The 25402-nt window shown below is 40.6% G+C and overlaps 1 protein-coding gene across 4 annotated transcripts in view; it reads right to left on the bottom strand.

The window, feature by feature from the left end:
• LOC113136086 (receptor-type tyrosine-protein phosphatase delta) overlaps nt 1–20066 on the bottom strand; it is a 312879-nt gene extending 292813 nt beyond the window's left edge. For all 4 annotated transcript variants that reach the window (XM_026316526.1, XM_026316545.1, XM_026316554.1 and 1 more), the window contains exons 1-3: nt 19953–20066; nt 19685–19798; nt 19528–19563 (exon numbers count right to left, since the gene is read on the bottom strand). The gene's annotated coding sequence lies outside the window, so the exon portion shown is untranslated. The remainder of the gene's footprint in view (nt 1–19527; nt 19564–19684; nt 19799–19952) is intronic.
• Between the last annotated feature and the right edge of the window lie 5336 nt (nt 20067–25402).

Below are 25402 nucleotides of genomic sequence, written 5' to 3'. Positions count from 1 at the left end.
GTGCAGTAGTGTGTTCAGACTATAGCTGCACATTTGGAAGACGTGGCACAGACTAGCACAGAGGTGGTGTCGAACGTAATGAACTTGATACGATACAGCATTTCTCATGTCTCTCAAAATTTAATCAATGCAAGATTCACTTAAAGACTTTGTCATGTCGCACATCTGTGCTCAGCGGAGGGGGGCACTTATATTTAGTATTATTCCTTCCACACTGTGACTTTGCAGGAAATGGTACTCTGTCTAGGTGAGACTGGTTATGAGTTCAATTACTCCTGAGCAATCGTGTCTTATAAAAAAAAATAATAAAAATAGACTGCATTCATGATGGGATGTTCCATAGAAAAGGGCCAGACGATTATGTTTTTATGATTATTCCGTCATGGTGGTTGTGAATGATAATCACCATCCAAGGTGAAAGGGGTGTTTTTGAGAAATGAAAACTAGAGCCTGTCACTGTGTAGTCACCTTTCAGTGAAAATATCTCAATTTGTGACATACATACCTAAAAATCAATCCACATCTCTCTTAGCACTTAGTAACACTTATGTCTGTTCCTCATAGTTATTAAAGGAGTAGTTCAATGCACAACAGCTGACAAATACGCTGGGAGGGAGGCAGGCTGCGGCTGTGCCCGGCACTGAGTTGGTTAGGTAATTGGAAGCCATGCAGGCATGCTCATAACTTACCTGAGATTTCCATTGACAGAGGGATCCTTCAGCGGGGGGACAAGGCAGGCGTCCGGATGCCCCGATCGATGGCTGCCATCTTTTATACGGCAGGAGGGCAGGGCCCATAGTGACCAAGACCACGAGAGTGAAATTATAGCTATTTGCACGCAACAGAACAATGGGGGGGGGAGGGAAGGTGTGTTGAGCGAGAGGGCCCTCCTGGAAAAATCAATGCTAATGACTGGCAAGTGTTGCCACACACACTGATACACACCTGAGTGTGCATGCTTAAAAGCTATGGACACATTATGTAACTTTACACAAACTCCACATTTAGGGGCTAATATTCACACAGACTGAGATAATTTTGTTTCTTAGACGAGCACAAGCATGTAGAGCCAGTCAGGAGGGTTCTTGCAGCAGCAATGTAAATGACTGACATCCAATTAAAACACTGTTAAGGAAGCTGTAGTGATTACTGTCTCTGGAGCTCATCGATTGCTGATGGGCACAGCTGTCTCATTACGCTGTTAACTACCTGGGCCTATTTTTATTTATCTATTTCTTTATTTATTACTCCCTCCTGCACTCACACATGGCTAATGGTGTGGCATTGACCTTTTCAACACCATCCGCCCACCTCTCTAAATCTGCTCTCACTCTTAAGGTGGCAGCATGAGGACAGAAAGTAAAGAGCTTAAGTAGCAGGTGAAAACTGTGTCCACCTCCTCAGCTGGAACTCGGTCTGGTAGGTAAAGCGAGTTGCTGTGTTTGATGGATTCACAGCAGAGATATTAGATAGCTTATGCATGCATGTGTTGCTTTCTCAGCAAACACTGCAAGTGAAGAAAAGCGTCATGGAGTGATGTCATGAGAAGAGAGATGAGTGAAAAAAAAAAAAAACGTATTTAGTGCTTTGTCCCATATAGACAAAAATACAGATGGGGAGAATAGAAAATCCAACTTCCTTCAAGCATTCATAAATTTAATGAGTAGCTCCTGAAAAATGAACTTGCAGAGAGATTGCCAGCAGGTGGTAGACAAAATCTGCAGAGCTACAAAGAAAGTCTTTAATCTTTTGGAGTCTCTAAAACTCTTCCATAACATCATCATTAATGTTGAAATACAGGTACGTGCAGCCCAACTGTAAAATTAACTAGACTTTGTATGGTGAATTGTGTGTGTGTGTGTGTGTGTGTGTGTGTGTGTGTGTGTGTGTGTGTGTGTGTGTGTGTGTGTCTGTATATTTCACTCTTTAGCCTCTCCTCCCTATTTCTCTTCATAAAACCACTGGCCCAGTTTCTCTACTTTCCCAAATGACTGGGAGGAATCTTTTTTTTTTTTTTTTCTCTAGCACGGCTCTGTTATTTCTACCTCAGTATAAGATGCTTGGCAAACACAAGACCTATGTGCTGGTAATGAGGTCTGTATAGTATTTATAGACAAACACACTTGTAGATCATCATGCATACTGTATAGAAGGCAGAAGCCTTTAAAGTATTTGCAAGCTACGGTATAGTAAAGATGATAGTATTGCTGGCAGTATAGGAGTTTTCTTGCAGGTACAAATGCAGGTGCGGTTCTCATGAGGAATTAGCCCAGCAGCAGTAACTGCAGGGTTCCCAGTAGTAGAATTGAATTAAGCATGAAAATGAAACATTGTTATCCAGATACAGGCAACAGATAAAAACGATGGCAACACATTATGGTCTGTTACATGTTAAATTACTGTGTGCTTGTAACATAAATGCACAATGCATAACATTATTACCATCAATTTATCTCAGACCAAGGTATCATTCCTGCATGTGAGCATATGTGAAGTGCTTAATCAGGAGGTTATGTGCTGCAACAAGCAATTGCAGGTACAGAATATTTTCTCTATTATTAAATTTATATATTTTTAATTGTCTGAAAACAGAGAAAGATAGTTTACTTAGGTACAAGGTGACATCTTCAAGTTTTTTGTCTAACTGATGGCCCCAAACCCAAACCTATTTCTATTAAAGAAAGCAGCAAAACCTCACAACTGACAATTGGAGCATTGTTGTTTGTGACAAGATCACTTTTATGAGAAAAGTCAGTGTGTACTCTCCTCTAGTATGAAACTGTGCACTGTTTTTAGAAATGTCAACAGGACCTGAAGTGATTGGCCATTATGAATCTGAAACTAAAACTCCACCAGCTTGACTTATTTTTATTATCTCCAAAGCATGCAGTGCATATTACTGTACATCCGCTCCACCATCGTTATTCAGTTTGTACCATATCTGTGTACTTTTACATCAAAGTAAGGGATGTTAATGGGCCCTTGAAGTCAGTTTTAATGTATTTATTTCTAGAACTCTAATTCCCACTTAATTTCACTGATTATATGCAAACACACTTATAAGCACTCAAACATGCACATAATGCCTCCACTAACATGCAGTTCCTGTCTGCTGGCACACCTCTGTAAGACAAACAGGCTCACAGCTGAGGTAGAGAACACACACTGCAGGATGCAGTGGAGAGAAAAGGCTTTGTGGTATTAGTATTTTTTTATTTTTTTTTACTTTGTTTCCTGCTGTTTGTAATGATGATAAATTATCTGAACTTTAGGCAAAGACCTGTTTGAATACTATACAAAAGAATTTTAATTATTCTTGATGAAAAAATTGTCACCTTGCTGTCACCTGCCAGTCACTGGACTAATCACATTACAGGCATTGTAGAAGTATTTTCACAGATCACAAAGTTAAGATCATTGTTACATTATTTCACAGATATGGTGAAATTGTGGCTAAAGTTCAGGCCATTTTTTTTTTTCTTATATATTCATTCATTTTTCATACTGAACATGAAACTTGCCTCTATTTAATTTCCACACAGTTGTGTCTTCAGGTACTGGTCAAAGAAAGATGAAGTCATATTGCAATTCCAGAGAAAATATTAAAAGTCAAAAAAAAAAAAAAAAAAACTGTAGATACTACAGTACCAGTAATGTGGTTGAAGACTCTCCTTGGAGACGTCTGAATAATTTATGTCCACAGAAATATATTCCTTCCTTTTCTTGTCTCTTGTTTGTTCCCTCGTCTCGTCTCGTGCGTCTTTTGTTCTTAAAGCCTCTTTCTATCTGCACAATTTCAGGTGCTAGGTAGCTGACTTGGACACAGCCACTATTAGTCAAGCACAAGCGCTTGATTATAATGCAGCAGGAAGCACACAATTACACAACCCCTTATTTCAGTATTAGCACTTGTCACACTCAAAACTGCAACTTGGCATAACTGAATGAATATTTCATTAATTCATTGGCAGTGAGTAAAATGAGGAAATGAAAGCATTTTAGCCACTGTTATACTGTAAGCTTGTTGCAGAAAATGGACAGAGAGAAAACAAAGAATGCATATGTAATTAGAAGGAGGGATGCCAAAATGGCTTTGTGAGGAGGAACGCAGCGCCGGGCTGACACATTAACACAGACATTGTCATTGGCAGGCTTATATTGATCTGTAAGCTGACCCTGTGTAACTGAACCAACAGCGGAATCCACTGACATTCTTTTTCTGTCGGGGATGTGAATTCAGACTGTTCGTCTTGGGTCGGCAGAAGACAGAGCTGCAGTATTACAGGGGTCTGAGCAGTCACTTACATTAATTCTGTTAGTAATGATATGTCCAAATATGAAAGACAAGCTTTTACATTGTTGTTTGGTATAAATGTGCATTGGAATTGCTTGTTATTGTTCAAAAAGGTTAATTGTCAAATATTGTGAAATCTAAATCAAAAATATTTTATTACCATTTTCTATACTATCTGCTGTATTGCTCTTCTAATTGAAGGCACTACTTTTTATTCAACTTTTACTTTACCTTTGGCTTGCTCTTACTTTATTTCTAATTACATGCCTAATTATCTTTAAATGTCTATTAAATTAAGAGACAGAGGCAAACCTTAGCTTGACAATATAAATGAAGGAACTCATTAGAAATGTTCCTAATAAAATGCACAGTAAATCACATCTGTAGTTATCAAGAACTGGCCACTACTCTGGCAGTGACAATTTTATTACACTAATGTCTTAAAAATGCAGGAAATTGCATTCACTCATTAGAAGTCAGCTCTGTATGCCACTGTTTTTTATTTATTTATTTATTTTCTAATCCCAGCTCTTGGCTGTGTTGTTGTTGTTAGCCAGCAGCAGCTGGGAAAAACTTTCGAATCTCGGCAGCTTAGCTGTTTCTCCTTCCAGCTGTTTTTTTTTTTTTTTTCCCTCCGTGCACTGCTCTGGACCATGTCTCTTCTTTTACATGATTCATTATTTAAAAATGAGTAAATAATTATGTGATCTCACGAGATAGGGTGCAAACAGCCCTGCTCACATTAGGATTTTTTTTTTTTAAGTTGTCCTTTCAAAACAACAGATGTTTTGTAGGTATAAATTATTTTGATGTTTACATAAACACATAAATAAAACAAGTGATATTAAGCTCAGATTCTTACAGATACAGCTTATAGCACTGAGGTGTCCTCAAAGGAAACGTGTTTAAGCTTGACAATTGCTATGGCAGATAAAGTAACTGGGCTTTACTAAAGGGATCATTTATTCTGATATTGCTCTGTTTAAGAGACTGATTTTTGCATACAAAAACCCATGGGTGTACTTTGACCATTACTGAACAGCTTAATGACTCAATTATAAAAAAAAAAAGACATCGACTTAATCTGCCAAATGGAAATTGCAGAGTTCTAACTGCTGAGTCTCTGTTTACATACAGTATATGGACGATAACATTGTGAAAATACACCAAATGAGGTGTTCTTTCTTGTTAAAATGTTGGCCCTCTACACTGCCATCCACCTACAGCAGTGCAAAATAAAGGTATTTGTAAGTTGTACAATACAGCACAATTCCCTCTACAATTTTCACAATAGCTATCCAATTTCACCCCACTGTTGGCCACTGATGTCCAAGGACGCTACACAGATTTGGCTCATAGAATAGCAGTACAGAGTACCAGTGCCTACTACAGGCAGTGCAGGACTTAAAGCCCTTTCAATTTATATCACGGTGGCATTAGCGCTAATGAGTATATTAGTTTCAGACTGTCACTGGAAATAAGTGGCAAACCTGACCTCTTGTCCCCTTCCCCCCAGCGCATATTATTGTGCTGTTTCCCCCTGAGTTCCTATGGGAGTTGCTTTCACATTTTAATCTCTCCACGTTAAGAAAAGGCAAATGTGCTTTTCTGCAGAGTCGATGCTAATCACACCGGTTGCTTTATTGGTGCCTTAAATGTGTTTTTAGTTGGTTGCAAATTTGCATGCAGTGCAACCTTTGAATTATTGTTTGGATTTCCATATATTTCTTCCTGGCTCAGATTTATCTCTAGAAAAGTTGGTTTCACTAAACAAACAAAATGAGATCATATTGGACCTCAAGTCCCCAAATAAGACAAGGCAATTTTATTATATTTACTGTATCAGCAAGACCTTACAACCCAGTGCACTGCCTGGACATTTCCTCACAATTGCTGATATTAAATCTGAGTTGGACTCATACTCCCAAATGATGAAATGGCCTGAAATATCTATGAGCCATACAAATACTATTGACCATGCATGTGCCCATAGCTGACAGCTTCTTATTGCTTTTGTTAAATCCCGATAATAAAGTGCCTGAATGCCTATATATCTTAATTTTGAATACAATAGTGTGAATTTGTAAATGAGTTTTTTGCCTCCCTGTGTCTTAAATGCTCGATATAGTGTACTATAATGGCCAAAGTGGACAGTAATATCAAATGAATGGTGTTTGTGGTTGTGTTTTGTCTGGAAGCAGTTAAAGCACCTATTCATTTCTAGGAATCTAATTCAGATTTGTTGGAGGATATTCAAAAATTGAACAAAACGAAAATGATTATCACTGATTGAGCTTTAATTTTTCAAGGATGAACTCTTTGTGTGGAAGCACTCCTGCCCCCTATTACCTCTCTAACACACTCAGTGTATTCTCTATGAATAATCACCATCAGTGCAGCCATCCACTTAGCCCAGTCCTTGATTACAGAGTCTATTTAACAGACTGTAGAGGACAGTGAGAGTTTTGGCCTTACCCAGGGGACAAACTTGGCCCTTCCAGTAAAGAGAGGCCACTAATGGAAGTGGAGGCCCTTGTATCTACTCCACATTTTTATGCAGGCAATTCAGGCATTTATGGTAATCATAAAGCAGAGCCAAATGGATGGTGGGGTCAGCTCTAAGCGCTGAGTGACGTAGTCTTGTTTACAGCTGCAAGTGCTGCCACCTCCCTGTAAGTTCAGCCACAGCAGGTGTCTGTGCTTGCTTGATTCAAGAAAACATCTTGTGAAGACCCTAAAATGGGACTTGCTCTTCTGTGTCTCTCTGTCGCTCACTCACTCTTTTTTCTCTCTCTCTCTCTCAATGTTTATGAACCTCTGGGGACAGTTTATGAAAAATTCATTGGCTCAGTGGGGCGAGTAGCAAGCTTAATGTTGAATGTTGGATCTTTTTTCTTCCCTCTTATGCCATGACACCAACCGTTCCTCATGTGTTTGAGCAAATGGGTTACTGTAGAGGGAGCAGAGGTGGTGCAATATGGGAAAGTGTCACTGGTGAATCATTACTACATTTTATTAATTTGCAAGTTTGAACGGCGATGCTAGTGTTTCTCTGTGGAGATGCTCCACCATGATTGTGGCACAGCCTGGAGCCGAATGCTAATTTATTTTCTCATTTTCCCTGGCTTGGAAATCATTACAGCTGATGGCGCATACTGGCCTGCCAGAAACCATGAGAAGCTACCAGCAGTTGTCCTTGCTGTGCCACCATGGGGGGAATGAGGTAAACAGGAATAATCCAAAAAATAAAACCAAGTTATTACAGAGGTATGAATGTTGTTAGATGCAGCCAGAGGCTCAGATTTTCCAGCCTGTGATTGTTTTGAAAGTGTCTCTTCTAAGTGCAGATGCTTGGAATGCACACGATACATTACCTTCTCTTAATGTAGGTGTCAAAAAAGTGGTAAGAAATGCTTTCAGTATGTGGGCAAAAATGTGTGATGCTTAACGAGTCTTTTTAAGAACATAATTTTCAATTATGAGGAGAAAAAAAATCACTTTAGGATGGGATTAGATAAGACTGTAGTGATGATTTCACAGTGCAGGGAACATTAAGTGAAATTGCGCTATGATATGGTGATCTGATGTAATGCAGTGGGAAAAACTGAGGGAGGACAGAGAGCTCACACAGTCTAGACATCCCTGTGGGGAGTCTGATTGGTAGAGGGAGATGTTCCACTGGATGTTACATCAGTGTGGACAGTTCGTGGTTAGCCACTGGTGAATAGTTCATAAATTTCTGAGTTGTTCAGTCAAAAGTGCAAGAGGTAGGAGGAGGAAGAATTAGGAGAGAAACAGAGAGGAAAAAGGAGTGTGAAGGTGAGAGCCCGAAGTCTGCAGAGGACATATTAGGCAAAATGGCAATCACTTTCCAACCAGTCCTCACCAACTGTACTTATGAAATTCAATCAACGATGCAGACCTCTTGTAGATGAACAGGATTATGGGAGTACTGCTTCATTTTGCCTTGCACAACAGACTGACAAGGGCAATAATAATGCGGTTTGTTGCAGCAGACTCTTATCAGCTGAATTTAATCTCAGTCCACTGGAATTACATTCAGAGACCAATTCAAATATACTGTTAGACAACGTAATCCATATCCATGGCCTTAGAAATCCCTCGGCGCATTAATTCATCCCATACAGTCCGCAAGATTAATAGTAGCTGGGGGCAAGATGTGATAAAGCTGGCAGAATACATTGTCCCACTGGCCACCAGCGCAGAGGATAATTTGTATGGTGCTCAATGGAAGTGTACAATGGTCATTGTTAATACTGATCAAATTTCATAGACGCTAACAGTGTGATTAGTCTGGGAAACAAGTGTGTTCATTGATACAAATCCAGTAAGAGCATTAAATTTTGCAAGCACTTGAATGGGAGATATTTCCCAGTGCTGAGGGAAGCATATTCCGATCTGTGTGAAGCACAGGGTGATATACACCTGTGGATATCCAAGTGGAAGATTGTAAATTGAATAATGGCAATCAATTACAAGGTTTGACAGTTGTTGTCTTAATATGGATTTATTAAATTGTATCTTAGCAAGCCATGGTTACGACATTGAAAAGTCCCACCATTTTGATTATGTATAATTTTTTCACTATCAAGCGTATGTATTGAAATTCAGTGATACAAACTCCAAATTCAGGTTGAGTTCTAGTGTTTTAGCCATACAAAACAAGCATAAATAAGTCTGAAATAATATTTACAAAGCATGAAAATGTATACATATGAGAGTTCTCAGCCAGCTTCTCAAATCTGAGATAAATGGAAAACGTCCCCTTAAGGAAAACTAGCAGATGCACTGTTTGCAAGGTAGTTCAAAGGCAAAGACAATCCCACATTCAGACCATGCTACACAGTGGAGAGGAAAAATGTATTCAAGCTGGATGAGAAAAGAAAGAAAAAGATCTGCTGTAAAGCCATAAAATACAATTCATCTTGTCGCGGTCCCTGCGAGGAGCGTGTAATCACAATGACACACTGGTGTAATCCATTTAAAACACTTTGGCTCAGGCCTAGGCTGCTCTGACTTCGTCTGGAGGCATTTGCCATCATCTCCATTTCAGACAAGTTTCACTGACTGCCTGCAATTAGCGAAAATGTGTAAGCTGCCTTGTCGTCCACCTTCTCAGGCTGCCAGGCGAGCATCTTGTCCTGGATACATTACATGACTGGCAAGACAGGAAAAAAAAAAAAAAAAAAAAACACCAAAAGATAATAACCTGCTTGTCTCAGGCAGAGGTGAAGCACAAGCCTCTTCGCTTGTCCACAGACATGTAATCTGTCTCGAGAGGTGCTCTCTCTTTTGGCGCCTCTGCGCTTCAAGTTTCTGAGGCAGGGTAGACCCACCCAACCTGACGAGGCAATGAGCTTAGATTAATGGTGTCACTGGAGCATTGAATCTCATTGAGAGTTGCTGGAGAAAACATTATCTCACACTGAACCGTCGCAACAGTGTCTACAGGGAAGGCTCTGGTGAGCTATTATAGTGGGTTTTAATCTTACATGAGGAAATACACTGTAGCCTCTTAATGCAGGGAGACCAGAGGGCAACCTGGGTCCATTCTGCGTGTGATTCTCTGTGCAGGATTGAGGCTAATTGAACTAATTACAAGCTCAGAGGGACCAAATTAAACATCTTGTTGGCATTAAACTGTGGATGATTTATAATCACTTTACCCAGGACTGCTGCCCACCACTAGTATGTTTATGCATCGTTGGTTTAATTATGACTATTTGTTAATGGGCATTCTAAGAGGTCTGGAGTATTTGTTGAAAATATTCAGTTATTCGTTGTGACGAGGAAGGAGAGGGATAATAAATAGTGGATTCACTACAGCAATGTTTCTCGTGAAAACTATTAATGGACCTCCCAGTCTCTATTTTCCCAGAGCACAATGTGAAATTACTTGGTAAAAGCCTTAAGAACATGAAGGTCTGGACTGCAACCATCAATGAAATCAGCAGCATAGAGCAGCTGGCATCTACCTGAACACTGCAATAAACAAGAAGTCAACAAAAGTATCGTATAGGTTGCAATGTTTACTGCCTGTTGGATGCGCCCCTATCTCCCCTCATCCATGCACATAAACCTTCACATCTAATACATACATACATATTCCTGAAAGTGGTTTCAGGCAATTCCATTGATCTGCAGGTGGCGATAACGTGCCAAGAAACAACTAAGAATGAGCCGCCAAAGGCAGTGACACAGGACACATGCAAGTGCATCTGGCAAAAACATTATAAAGTCACTTTTTCAAATGTTTAGGAAGAAGGAAATGAATACATACAGTGCAATGCATGCCATTAAAATAAATTTTAAAAAAAAGACATGCCTTTAGGTTGAAAATATTTTTCGAGCTACCAATTCAAAAGCCAAAGACCTTCACCTTCTTGTACTGTACAAATATTGTATAAAGTATAAAAACAGCAAATATTTGTGGCGTTTGTTCTTTACTTTTTTAAAAACAATGTATCAATTCTTGAGCTTGCCATGGATTAATTTCCACTTAACCATTGTTTGTTGATCTTGTCTTCAGTAAAGGTTGTTCATTTGAGCCTAGTTGGAAATATCAGGGACAGTCAGGTGGACTCTAATATGTCTTCCCAAAGAATTGCTCTTATCTTACAAATAGTAATGTAAACTCTCTTCTATGAGAGTATAACATTCCCCAAGTCAACAGTTCAATCTCACCTTTCTCGCCCACTTCTCTCCAAGCAGCAGATCATTTTTCCAGCACCCACCCAGCTTTCTCCTCACCCACCTTCACTCTGGGCCAACTAGATGGATAGACTCTCCCTGAATCTATGCTACTTCTGCGCCTCCTCAGACGGCGAGATTGATTTGTCTACAGGATGCCTCTGACCTTTGATATGATCCAATAAGGGACGCGTGGCTCTAACCGAATTAAACAATCAAAGGGGAGGCACATTAGCAGTGCGATGGGGGTGTTTCCCTTTCCCTCATAGCAACCTCTGCCTTTTTCCATGATGGTTAGGTCCATCGTCCATCTCCTGCCTGCCTCTGTCAGACGCCCAGGGGAAAATAAAAGATGTGTTTTCAAATTGCACTTTGCCTAAAGGCTCTTTGGGCCAAATTTAATTTTCACCTTACATTGATTTTCCCCTTACTCCCAACTCAATGGATCCTAATGTTATCTATGATGTATTTCTGTGCTATGCTGGAATAAAGGTAGACTGTATGGATGCATGTCAGAAGGCGATGTATACAATATGTCTTCCTCATATTGTCTGAGGAAGGATATGATTGAGAAACTGCTCATCCACTGTGTTAGTTCTTTTTCTGCGTCTTCTCTATCATCTGGGGTAGAGTCAGAATTTCAATATCATGTATTGACTTGACTTGATCCTCCAGTTTGGCTTTTCAGCAGACATATTTATTTATGTATCTTCCACTCAAGTTTTTTCCCAACCAATTAAGTCCAGATGCAGTTGATTAAAACAGCAGACTTGGAAGCCTTCTGGTGTGAAATTTAGACAGCACATACACAGTGTGCTTGGTGCTTTCTCTTCTACATATACATCTGGCACTGAGGGATTGTGGCCTTCCTCTTATCAGTAGCTGCTTGCAATTATGTTGCAATGAACCTAAACTCGAATTTGACTGGCACTTCTGAGTGGTCCAGGTTAAAGTCAAGAAACTCGGCAATCTTTGATCACTATTCACCAGGCCAAATGATGGAGAGGGATATTGGCACTGGGTTAAGTAGTTCTGGCTTTATTTATAAAGCCTTAATATTTAATGGCAGGTAAAGCTCCTGAACTATAGATATTGCAGTACCTAACTCATATTACCATTGTATCATGATGTGAAAACACAAACTGCTGATGATAAGACATCAGTTGTATCAGACAAAAAGACGACACTTCAGCCTGTTTTGACATTTTAAGAACCACTGGGGTGTCAGGGCTGAGTGAATTTCTCTGGCAGCCTACCTTAAAAAACAGTTGACAAGCCAGACAGAAGAAAGGATGGGGTTTGACAGAATCCAGCCTTCTTTCTTTGGAACATATGAAGGGGAAAACAAAGGGAGGAAGACAAGGATAAGGGAAAGGTGGTGACTTCATAGTAGGTGACGACACTGCAGAGTGAGCAAATGATGTGGCAAAAAAAACCAAAAAAAACACATCAACTTGCACGGATACACATGAGAGACAGGCATCACAAGCCATGACACATAACCACGCTTCGGTATGGAGACAGGGAAGGTGTTTATATCTGAAGGGAGGATGAAGCCAGACGAGTAGCATGGAGAGATGCAAGTGGTACCCCTTGGTACCATTTGTTTGTTGTCCTAAACTGGCAGAGAGCTGAAGAAGCCAGGGTCTTACATAAACCCTACCCAGTATGGCTTTGTGCTAGGGAATGGATTCCTCCCAAAACTCCCATTGTTATTGTCTCATGACACCAGAGGATCTGCTGAGCACCCACAGCCAAACCTACAGAAGGGCTGAGTGGGAGGTGGGAGTGCTGTGTTTACATGTGTGCTCTGACAGGGGACAGAGCTAACTGTACACAGAGGATTATAGATGAAACACAACTTTCTAAGCTTGTGTTGTTAAAATGTCCATTACTCAGCCAGTGGTCACCTACTTTTTCTACCATTTCAATTTCTGCTTTATATTCACGTAATGCCTCTTTCCTCCACAGCAGGTTTGTTCATATATCGCTACACAAATACAAAAGTTAGGGATTCCTCTTTCTTAGTCCTCCCAGGTCTGTTAGACTGTGGACTTTATATGATCATAAGCATTTAAAAGTCTGCATGAGAGAGTTTGTCTTTGTCAAAACGAATTTCCACTCTGGGGAATAACTCCTGTCACTAACTCCCAGATAATCATCAAGGGAAAGGGCAAAGAAAAAAGGTTTTATAATGTAGAGTATAACTTACTCTAGAACACATCTAGGAGTATCTACTTTGTCCTATGTGGAGAGATTACACCCTATCTCCCGGCTTTAGCATTGCTGAGCCTGCCAGGGTTATGATTTAAACGTCCAAAGTAGAGCCTGATCAAAATGTGTCTTCTTTGTCTGATCAAAGACGATGAGGCCTCCTGGTCCTGTGAAATCTATGCTGTGCACTCTCAACCTCACTATTTACAGTACAGAGCTCAGCTGTATTCAATGAAATATGCATAAAGCCTCAATTACCTTATCTCTTTCAATTATCTCCACCAGTTATGCAAAATAATTTTCTAATGATCTTTGGAAAATCCATGTATAGATCTAAATGTCTGTTTAGTCAAGTCTGGAAACACAGCACAAGTTAGCGAACTCTGCATTTACTGGGCCTCTGCATATATATATATTTTAAATTACAGTGAGACTTTTTCTGGCTGTAAAACACTATTAATAAATTATATTCTGTGGATTCTATCCTCACTAATCCTCCCACAACAGTGGGGCTAGTTCATATTTGATTTAAAGAATCTCAGATTATATTTTTATAAAACTGAACTGGTTATGAAAATTAAACCCTGTTTAGATAAAGCCTTCTAAATTGTGCAATACCCTAACAGCCCAACCTGTTACCTGCTTTTTTTTTTGTTTTTTGTTTTTTTTTCTTCTGAGCAAACAGCACTGGTATGCATCATGTTGTGGAAAGCAAATGTTGTTTACAGTGACCTCCAAGTGACTGCTGGCATATCAGTGTGAATCGAAGGCTATGGTGACAACACAGAGTGCACCGTCTGCAGGTAAAAGTACTCCTCAAAATATTCTTTTGAGAAGTACTTTTTCCAGCCTTTCTTTTTTTCCTTTTACTGACCTGAATGGGCAGTAAGAAAGAGCTTTGCATCAGCAGAAAAGAGATAGGAAATTGTCTGGAATTATAAACATGCCTTGGATAAAACAGAGAGAATGAATGTTATCTTGAGGTCAGAGGAGGCTGATCAGACAAAGAATACAACAAACCGCCACTCAACTTTCCTCTTCTGCTACTTTCTTTTTTTTTTTTTTTTTTCCAAATGCTTTGATTCGCTCTGCCCTTTCCCATGGTGGAAGTCCCTTGGATAGCAACCGAGTAGGTCTAATTGATTTTTCTTGTTCATGTCGGTTAGAGGCAGCAGCATCGAACTGTGCAGAGTACCCAGGCTCCAGTTTGCCTGCATTATTCCTTTCTGTTTTCTCCTTTGCCTCCATATCCCAGTAGACTATAATGCCAATACTCAACATACCAGTGCCCTCTGAAATCGTTAAAGGCGCCAGATAGCTGAGGAATGCCACAGCAATACCATGTATCACGATAAAATATCCTGACCATGGCACTGTAGATGTGGCTCACAAAAAGGTCAGGATGTAAGATCACATTGGCATTTGCTCTTTAGAAACCGCACCAAGTCATTATCTAAGCTAGTACCATTCAATCAAAAGAACCAAGCTAAGCTAAGAGGTGTGGATGATATCATGAATGACTCTGCAGCCTACTGCAATTTAATACAAAGACCCTGCAAAAAGTAATTTGTAGGTGTAAAGATGTTCAAACTTTGATAAAAATTTCATCTACCTCGTGATCAAGTGAAGCAGTGTTAAAGCTGTGGTTAAGTGTTGCTGCTGTAGTGATATTGTGGTGATATTGTGTCCAGCTTTATGTACTTTGTTATTAGTTCAGGTAGAGTTTTTGACCTAGGGCAGCACATCCATTACATTCTCATCTTGTCTTCGTCTTTTGTCAGTATCCATCAGTTTGAGAGTTTCTGTCATATCAGAGCAGAGAGAACACAATGTTCAACGAAGTTCAGCTGCACAAGACAGGCTCAGGCTTTTTTTAGGCAATAGCAATACAGTCGAGTGGAGGGGAAACATCAACCACAGCCTGCACTGTTGAGATGAATTTCAAATCATGCATTGCCGAGCTTGGGTTGAACTCCAACTACTGTGAGAAGCAGCTATGGTATGGCAAACTATAGAGTACTATGGAACACAGCCATATGTTTGGTGACTTTGTAATGGGTTAGGAAAGCTAAGCACGAATGAAAGCAGAGCACTAATAAATTAAACACAGTCTCACTGATACCACTTCAACTAGCACCTTTGATGTTGATGTTCATGCTAATGCTCAGTAGACCCAATATGCTATAACTCATTCAAACATCATAATAGCATATTGAAATGTTACCTGATTTAGTTTGTATAGCTTTGGAAAAATTGCATTTTTCCTGAAGCGTTTCTTTGAATATTGTACAGAGTTGGAAGTTGGCACTAGCTAAACAGCACAATTGCCAAACATTATTATTGTCACACTTGCTTACAGCTGAATTTCTGTTGTTTTCTGCACCACCAGTGATGCAAGGAAGGACAAGAAACCTTGTTGATTGTTACGTTCACCAGCAGACAAGGCACTCCAGATGAAATGATATGATTAAACTTGACGACATGTTTGCTGTCAGACATTTACTGTGCGGTATCATAGCTGCTTACGTACAGCCGTTGATATGTTATGTAGCGCTTTAAAAAGGAATATTAATCTTTGTTTTTCTTGCAGTCTCTGTTTTCGTCCTCATCACTGTGTTCTATAGAGGGGAAACAGATTTGTTGTGAACTTTCTTGGCTTTACGACTCTTGCTAATGTGCTGTATTCTAGCATTTACTATTATCTTGTTACTGTGACATATGGCAGCAGGTCAGCAAAAATTAGCATACACAGTCTCACTTTACATTGCTACAGAACCAGTCCTGTTGCTAGCGAAGCCACTTCAGATATGCACAGAAAGTACTTTCCAAAATGCTGCGTTCTTTCAGTGACAATAGCAGATGTTTATCAGTCTGGCAAGATTTTAGCTGATAATCAGTAATGTTCTGACAGAACATTTCAGCTGTATCACATGTGTAGTCTGCCTGAAATACAGTCTGATAAGCTGCTGTATATTAATAAATACTAATACCTAATTTCAACATCAGTATTGGGTTTTTTTTAGATATTGTGACCAGAATGGAAAATAAGTTAAAGCATCTCTTAATTGTGTAACATGAGCACTCTATGATAGCTGCCCTTATTACTGGATTGCACATCAGGCTTAATAGCACTGATGTTTCCTGGAGAAGGCAAAGTTGTTGTTTAACAACTTAATGAGTGTCTGATTTATGACTGGAGCTATGTGCCTGATAAACAAACAGCACAGGTGAGAAGGTTTCATCTCACGCAGCATTTTCTAATCAACAGCAGAGAAGGACTTTATATAAAAACTGTGTGCATTATCCTGTGTATATATGTGTGTCAGTGTGCATATGTTGAAGTGAATTCAACTAATCATTCTTAACTTGCTATATGCGGTGTGTGCATAAAATGGCTGATTGATTGCGTGTGTGTTTGTCAAATTCTGACATGTAATGTCTGTATCAGAACATAATCAAGGAAGCACAAAAGGAAATTAGATGAACATTCTCTCCGGATATGCACACGTATTGTTCTGGATGTGACTAGCCACATCTAAGGTTACATGACGAACATGGTTACGCAGCTTTCTGGGGAGTGGTTTGTGCTGTCATACAGTCTTAGAATCAGAACGAGAGTAGATCTTGTGTAACACGTCCAGGTCGTTAAATTTAACAGCATCAGAACAGCAAGTCTTAGACTCCATAGAGGGACACTGGCACCCTTATGAGTGAGCAGCTCACTCTCCAAGAGATGAGAAACTTTGGCAGCTAATGCATCAGCTAACACAAATGAAGCCCATCTCATCCAAGAGCATTAAGATGTGGATAAATAAATAAAACATTGCCACCATGAGAGGAGAGGCAATGTGACAGCAGGATATTTTTTTCTGCTTTCATGTTGGCAGTCACAGACATTTTATTTTGGGATGAATCAAAATTTCCTGAAAACGCCCGCACCAGGTGTATCTAATTATCTGACAGCGCATCCTCATTATAAAACAGCCCCTGGGAGTCGGCTGCTCAACTTGCCGAACCTTGGACCGCAATCAAGGTCTTCATCACAGTAAAGACACTGGGATAACATAGCTTTTACTCTTCCATCGGTGCATTGCTTTCACTGTTATTGTCATTTGCAATCTTCTGTACATCCCGTTTCCTTATAAATCATTACGTTTGAATATATAGTGACAGTAGTTTCAACTGTAAACAATGCAACTTTTAACAAACATGCAGTAGGACAGTCTAATAAATGTATAAAAGCAAAAGAGTAAAACACAGCCATAAATTTATTAGCAGCTGCTGTGACAGCCCCTCGCTATCTCAGCCATGCCCTGATTATGTCACCTGGATGAAGTTTATAAACCATAATTACAGCTTACTCCTGTTTCTCTCCAGGGAGGTGCAGCAGAAAGAAAAGTGGGTGTGTTGGCAGCACGGTCACACTAATGCAGCCTTTGTTAAGGCATAATTTATGAGAGAAAGGTTTGTAGAAATGCAGACATCTAACTGGCAATGCAGGCATGTAGCTCTTAGGGTCATTGTGAAGGAGCTTGTGCAACTGTGAGCAAGCAGACCTGTCTTCCCTGCTTACTACTTCTAGCCGTTGCTCAAATCCTATCCAGCAGTGATTGATGCAGGCCCTGTGAGTAGTTCTGGGAGTATCACTCAAAGGGAAGACGAAGGAAAATTGCAGAATGCTGCCAGTTTATAAAATGGAAAGCGCTGCTGGGTAAAGGATGGCAGGGGACTTTCTTACCTGGGACTAATCCTTGAAAGCTTTGCAAGAAATTCACTGCCTGACAGCAAATGATTCAAATCCACTTTTGTGCTCAAAACTGTCTTTACACACTGGGATAGCGGGCCTGAAGGAGTGCTGTATTTCAACATTTGTTCTGTTGCAATTTGTTGTGGCATAGTATTAGGAGGCAGATGTGTATTACTCTTCTATTGTAACACTCCTGTTGGCATTCTTGTTGGATTTGTTTAATTAAGCATTAGTACTGGCAGTGTTGTGTGTCTGTGTTCATAGTCTATCATAAATTGGTATTTACATGGTGTCCATGGTGTTCCTATAATGCTCAGTGGCTTCTAATGACGAGTAAAGATGCAGGTATCACAGCACGAAATGAAAAACAGCGATTATCATAACTAAAGTGTGTTAGTGAGCCATGTCTGGCCATTGAAAGATGTTAAAGTCTTAGTGCCGTCATGTCACACTTCCTTGTCCTGTGTGCTTCCCATTTAGTTCTTTTTGAAATGCAACAGTGGCCTATCTCTGGCCATGCCTCATGACTGGCAGACCATAATGCTATTACCTCTCCTCAGTGGTCATGCTCACTTAGCCCTCTGTCACTCTACACTAGCCTGGGAAGGCACATCTCTCTGGCTGTGTGAGTTGTCCTCACCCTCATTTGTGATAGCTCCTCCATGGCTTGGCCTGCGACAAAATACTGAGGCACACAAACTTTTCAGTTCATTATCTTGCGTTTTATAGCTTTCCACTTTTTTTTTTCTTTTTTCCTTTTCTGGGGCCGGAAAGTATGACTGCAAATCACGGGTAATTGGCTGTATATGAATCACTTGTCAGTAGTAGTCTGACAAATACAGAGAGATGGGCTTGTATAAATCATGGAATTTGGTAACTTCCAAATATAGCAGGCAGTGATGGAGGAGGAAACGCATGGACGTGCGCTGACACACTACTGCGCATGATCCCCTGTCAATCACCTTTCAAATCTGACATCAGAGTCTCAGATAACAGCAGCAAAATGGGTGAAGTGGGTGAGTCACAGCCCACCCGCCGTGTACATCACCTGAGTCAGAAGATCGTCCCCATGGCCGCGCACGCGCACACGCGAGCAATACAACACACACCATCCAACTGCGCTAAGTTGCCAGAATCAAACATTTAACCAAACTTTCCCAACACGTCCCACAACTATCACACACACAATACCCGAGCGTTTCCAGATGCCAGTGCGTGCCCGTGCGTCTGCTCTGCGTTACAGAGGGACAGACCGTCGTGCTCTGGTTTTGGAGCACACTGTGCTCTAAAGGATCACGGAATAAATCTGTAAATATCTCGCTACCACCTGGAGCGTAATGGCGAGAAGCAGAACGGTGCACGTTGTGCGGTACATGATCCACAATGCAGCCCCAAGATATGCGAAAACATGCACCCCGGGCAGCTACTTGGATCACGGCACGACACCGAACTTCGAGCAGAAACCTAGCTGACACTTAATTCCACACACACAAGACAAGACGGGCTGCTTTCAGCACCAGTTCACACAGTTAGAAGATGCAGAAAAAGTCTATACACTTACTATAGACCCAGGCGGAAGAATGCAAAGCCCCGGTAACTGTAATTAAAATAGAAGAACGGAAAATGATGGACATGCTTTTTGAAAATTGCCTTAAAAATAAACAGAGTGGTAAATAGCTGCGTGCATTAAGCTTTCCTATGTCAACATGTCCACTTACCGGAGCTGTCCGAATAAATTCCTTAGGAAATTCCAGAGGAGTCCCTTCTTTCTTCTCTCAAAGTCAGAAAACAGCAATGCTTTTCTTATTCCAAAAACAGGCCCCTGCTTGAAACTGAAAGAGAGAAGAGACCAAAACAGCCACAACAAATTCCATTAGAACCGGGAGTCCCCCCACCACCACCCAAAAAGTGTTGACATAACATCTGTGAAGAGCAGCAAACAAAAAAGGCAACTCGTAATAGATTGGCGGAATGGACAGATGGTACCTGTTCTCCTTATCACTGTCGACAAAGACAATAAGAGCGGCAATAAGACGGGCACAAAACTGAGGGAGCGGAGCTTTTCTTAGGAAACGCAGCCCCAGCGTGCTGTCAGATTATACCAGCGCACACACACGCACACACACATACACACACACGCTGCTCCCGGCGACGACTGGAGAGAGAGGAGAGCAAAGCAGGAGACGGAGACATGAGATGCTGCGCTTCGAGCTGCACTTCCCAGTCCAGCCGCTTGATGGCCAACAAGAGGAGCCGCTGGCACCGGGATGTTTCCCACCGTGCCCAGTTTAACAGACACATTATCCTCCAATAACACGCCGAGGGCCGGTGCCCACATTAGTGTTCCTCTTTCCTTCTTTCAAAAGCTCATATGAATGTTAAAAATACAATCTGAACTATCCTTAGAGTCATCTTTAATCAGACCTGTTTTTGATGCATTTAGACTGGTTTGTAAATGGCAGCTCAATTTGAGCCTGGAGCGTCTGTAGCCTAAATCTGACAGTGGTGGAATGTGAACACTTTTACTCAGGTACTGTCCTTAATTACAGTTTTGCTTGAGCTACTTGGACTCTGGTATTTTCTTTTTTTTTCTGCATTTTCTACAAGAACCAGAGTCTAAATTTACTTCTTGCTTTAGGTTTCACTGTGAATCTTAGAGAAGTGTTGGTGCCCAGTGCTGACACTGTAAGTAATTAGAAACACGAGGGATGGATCAGTTCCACGGTGCGTCCAAGAGCTGTGGGATGCTCTGATCCCTGTGTTGTGACTATACAATTGCAGACTGTATTTTCTGAATAGCTATATGTGTTTTGTTGGTACTGGATTACTATACTGTATGAGTGATGAGTTGTCACTGGTTCAGCTCTCCTAATAAAACAGAGGACTCTGGTTTGGGAGTTCACCTCAGGTGAAGATTTTTGCAGCATAAGCCTTTTTCATTCAGACGTCACAGTAGGAAAAGCACAGGCATGAAATCCAACTTGGCTGGTTTGGTTTCAGCATCCTGGCATTATTCGTGCTGTTCTGTGATGGCAGACAGTGTTACCCCATTAAAGTGTGCTGTCCTGCTATGACCGCAGTCTAATATAATGGTGGTCAATCAACCATTTGTACGAACATAGTATTTGAAACTCATGGTGCACATAGTGTAAGGTAAGTTAGTGTACCTTGTTTTAATTAGAACTATACATCAGTTTTCAAGGCTCTGTGCTTTGTAGTGAGAATACTCAATTTGCTGCAGGAAAAGCTTCAAAGGTGTTTCACCATGGATGTTACTATATTTCAGCTTCTACTATTAGAGATAAAACAATGTTAACAGGCTCAGTGGGGAAAAAAATGCAATTGTCCACAGTTTCTGAGTGAGTTATTGTACATCATATTCTCTGCACATAATTCGGATTTGGGTTAGGTTTATAGCAGGATTGATTCAGTACACAGAAAGATTTACTGATGACTAATATAATCACTGTACAGAAGGGCAAACAGTTGGGCTTCCATTAATGTTGCACAGAGCTCCATTTGTACCTATAATTGTACTGTTTTAGGACAGCCCTTGAGCTCAGGAGCAGCTGTCCACTGAGAGACAGCTCCGGTAGGGAAATGAGCAACTGAACACCAGGCAGTGTTTCCCTTAGGATAAACAAGGTCATGGGAGATTATTCATGATTTCCTGTCTCTGCCACTGGACTGAACTTCCTTACACAATAATATCTATATATGTCTTTTCTATTATTTTATGTGTAAATCACCTGTGTTTGACTCTGGTTTGATGGAATTTAGTTCCCAAATAAAAAGTGAGTGCAAACACTTTGCAGAAAATACAGGGTTGGTCCTGCACAACCTGTGTAAAGAATCCAGTGATCTGTGTTGGGGGGATGGTTTACTGATTAACTTTGTTTTGGAGCTGCAGTCGGCTGGAGGTTGATAGGCTGCAGAGAGTCCATGTAGTCCAGATGGCAGCTGACCTGTGCTGATTTTGAGATGGCAGTTTGGTGACAAGAACCACGCAGAGGTGTATGTGGGGTCAGCAGCAACCTTGTCAGCTTCTTCTCTTCATTGATTGACGGTAGTTTACAGCCAGCATTTTCTTTGTCTTACATATTGTCTTTCCTGTCAAGAAGTTGCTCACCTACAAACAACCTATGAAGGTGATAGCCTGTGAACACCGTTATAGGTTAGAAAACTGTGGTGGATGAGGAGCTGAAACCCTCAGAAGTGAGCCCAGGAAACAGCAAGTCGTGTCAAACTACTTTGAGGAGTAAAATTGCTTGAAGTCATATTTTTGCATTATTTACTAATAGCTGTGGTCTAGAACTTAAATATGAAGAATAAGGAAGGCATTTTTTTTTTTTAGTGTCAGACACTTGTCAATTTTGATAAATGCCGGCAGTCCAGTTTTTTCTCGTAGAAAACTAAATGATGTCAGTGGTTTAAGGTAGCCATCATGTAACAACTGAGAATTACTGTGAGAATGAGTTGAGTTCAATATAAAAGATAGGCACAAGTGTAACATAGTGTTACAGCTTCATCATATGAACTATGAAAATGAAATGTTTATTGTGGTATCAATGTGGCCCTTGTGTTACTTGTCATAGATCATCTGTTTGCGTAAAGCGCTTGATGTAACCTTTGTCTGTCAACTACAGCTGTGCTCTCTGTATAGGAGTGCTGCATAGCAAAGTGCTCTTGATCTTTTGTGGATGTATTGTGACTTGTTAACATTTCATTACCTCATCTTGACCGCTGTGGATATCATTGAGGGCATTATACATTATATATATATATATATATTTAGGGTTAAAGAGCCTCCATAATAAATAGATTTCACTCATTATAATCAGTGCAGACTACTTCCAGTGTGAATACATGCACTGAATAACCACAGACAAATTAACAAAATACCACAAGAAGGCCTGATATGGAGCAAAATGGGATTTCACTCTTTAAGCCTCATTTTAAATCAGTATTAGACTTGGAAAAAATATATAGTTGGACTTATGCCAAGCTTTCAGTATAAATAAAAGTTGAGTGGGTGAAGCTATGCTCAGTGCTTTGTATCTGATATTCACTTTGGTTCACACTGAAGTAAGGTGATATTTATGAGTCATTGTATTATTCTGGGAGATGAGAATTATTTGGAGCATTTTCTTGTTCATAACTGTTTTAACAGGAGCAGTTCTGTGACTCCGCAGCTCTTTAGTACCTCTTGTGATCATTGCTGGATTATAGGACAAAGCAGATTGCATATTTGTCTCTTTCTGTGCATTCATTTGTCCATTTTCATATGCCACATTCCGGTGTGTGCTCTAATTTGTGCTTAGCACTTCTGAATATTTATTAATGTAAAATGCAACATTAAGATAAATGTGTGAATGTACATTAAAAAGACTGTGAGGGCAGAAAGAAGAGACGAGGGAGTTACACTCACCCCTGTGATGGTATCATTAGCTCTCTTTAGATTAGAGAGCTAACCTCATGCTGGCCTTGCCTGAGGTAAGAATGATGAGAGAAACTCAGAGATTGGTTGGCAGTGTGCCAGACTAAAGAAGCAGTACAAATTTTTCTCTGTTGTTCTCTGCTTTCACAAACATGTTCATTCCAACTAAAAATTTCACGCTGACAGCTGAGCTTGGGGGAGCAACCACCAATGTGAACTTGCCTGTCACACAAAATTATATTGGACTGAAATTCTCCTGTCCTCTGAGATCAACATCTCCTGAGGTTCAGACAGAAAGTGATGGAGAACAGTGACAAAATCATTCAAAAGCCCATATCCAGAAGCTTGAACATCAGCTTCATGGTGGCGTAACCAAAGCTACGCAGCCTCCAGGGCAACCGTACTGTAGTTACAGCTTAAATAGGCAGCTTGTGACTTTAAGTCATGCACTGCTGTCTCAGGGCTGAGGTTGTGTGTACATGTAGTCATGGCTGGTGTGTTGATTTTTTTTTTTTTTTTTTTTTTTTAAATTCCTCACATCAACTATGAAGACATTTAAAAAGCCCTCTGAGCATTCAAAATGTCTACATACATAACTCTGTGCTGCTATGTGTAGAATTTTATTCAGATATTGTGACCTCTGATAAGTCTAGGGATGTCTAATAATGCTGCAGTTTTGCCTTGTTTATGTAAATGAACAAGTCGAATTTGTTTCAAAGATGAGAGGATGGAGGATAGTCTGTAATCAGCACATTGCCTATTTATTTTTGGCCTACCCTTAGTGGTTCTCAGTGCAATACGTTTTTCACAGAAAAGGATCATATAGAAGGGAGTCAGCTCTGTGATCAGCTCTAATTGGGCTGGTATTTTGATGATGTTACCTTAAAATTTCTAATGGGCCCCTGAAGAACAGCTTCACCATAGTCACTGTAGTGCAGCCTGAACATTCACAGCGAGCGTCATGATGAACGTAGCAATTTTGGCACCCTCAAGAGATCGTCAGTTAAACAGCAAATGAAACAAAGTTTCACTGAAGGACTTCACACATCTACACCAATTAGATAACCAGAGTCTAGGTTGCTGTCACAGATTGGAGGTTAGTCCCTACTGCAGGGTTTCCTTCTGTCTCTTTGACTCATTAAGGGCTGCTTGGTGCACTATGGGGAACAGTCACCCTTCTACGATCTCACAGTTTAGCAGGGACTGACAAAGTAGAAGTGTTTTCCAGCCCAGTTACTTTTTTCATTCATTTGCTCATTCAGGAGTCACAGTTGACCTAGCATTGTTAGCAATGGCTTAATGAGATGGGATTACTCATATGCCTTGCCAGAAAATGTTTGCATGCTGTGTAATCTGAGCCAAGCCGCTCTGTGCGAGGGATTCCCAAACCCAATGACATAATCATACAGCATTCTCATGTTTAAACACTGCACAGCTTTTTTTATCAATAGATTATGTAACATATGTATTTTATGCATCAATATAACAAGTGCACTCAAACTTCTCCTGTATGTGCACAACAAATCAGGATGAGCCTATTTATTGATATGAGCTCTGCCCACACCATTCCTCATGCAGCAACAGATCACTTTCAGGCAGCCGTGGAGGACTTTCATCCAGCTTTGCCTTGGTTGCCACAGTCAACCTGCACCAGCAGCGTCTCATCTGCCTTGGCACAGAGCACTCTGACATTGGCTTCTAGGATCAGTCAGACTGTACTACCAGTAGCAGTGATTTTACTTTCAGAGATCCCCCCCCCCCCGGTGATACCACACTGTGAAGACACTGAGACCTAGTGTGGTGGGGATACTTCAAAGACCTACTTTACTCTTCTGGAGGAGCACAATGGATCTGCATTGCTCAGCAATGAATTTGATACTGTGTCTTCATTCTTCATCAAAGGGGGGTCAAGTCTCCACTCTCCCAAAGGAAATGCTAACTCTGTGTACTAGGAAAACCCTCCTCTAACTGGATGGTATTTTGGCTGTCAACTTCAGCT

Source organism: Mastacembelus armatus, chromosome 18 (assembly GCF_900324485.2).
Source record: "Mastacembelus armatus chromosome 18, fMasArm1.2, whole genome shotgun sequence".
Lineage (NCBI taxonomy): Eukaryota > Metazoa > Chordata > Actinopteri > Synbranchiformes > Mastacembelidae > Mastacembelus > Mastacembelus armatus.
This window is presented reverse-complemented; position numbering and strand designations above follow the sequence as displayed.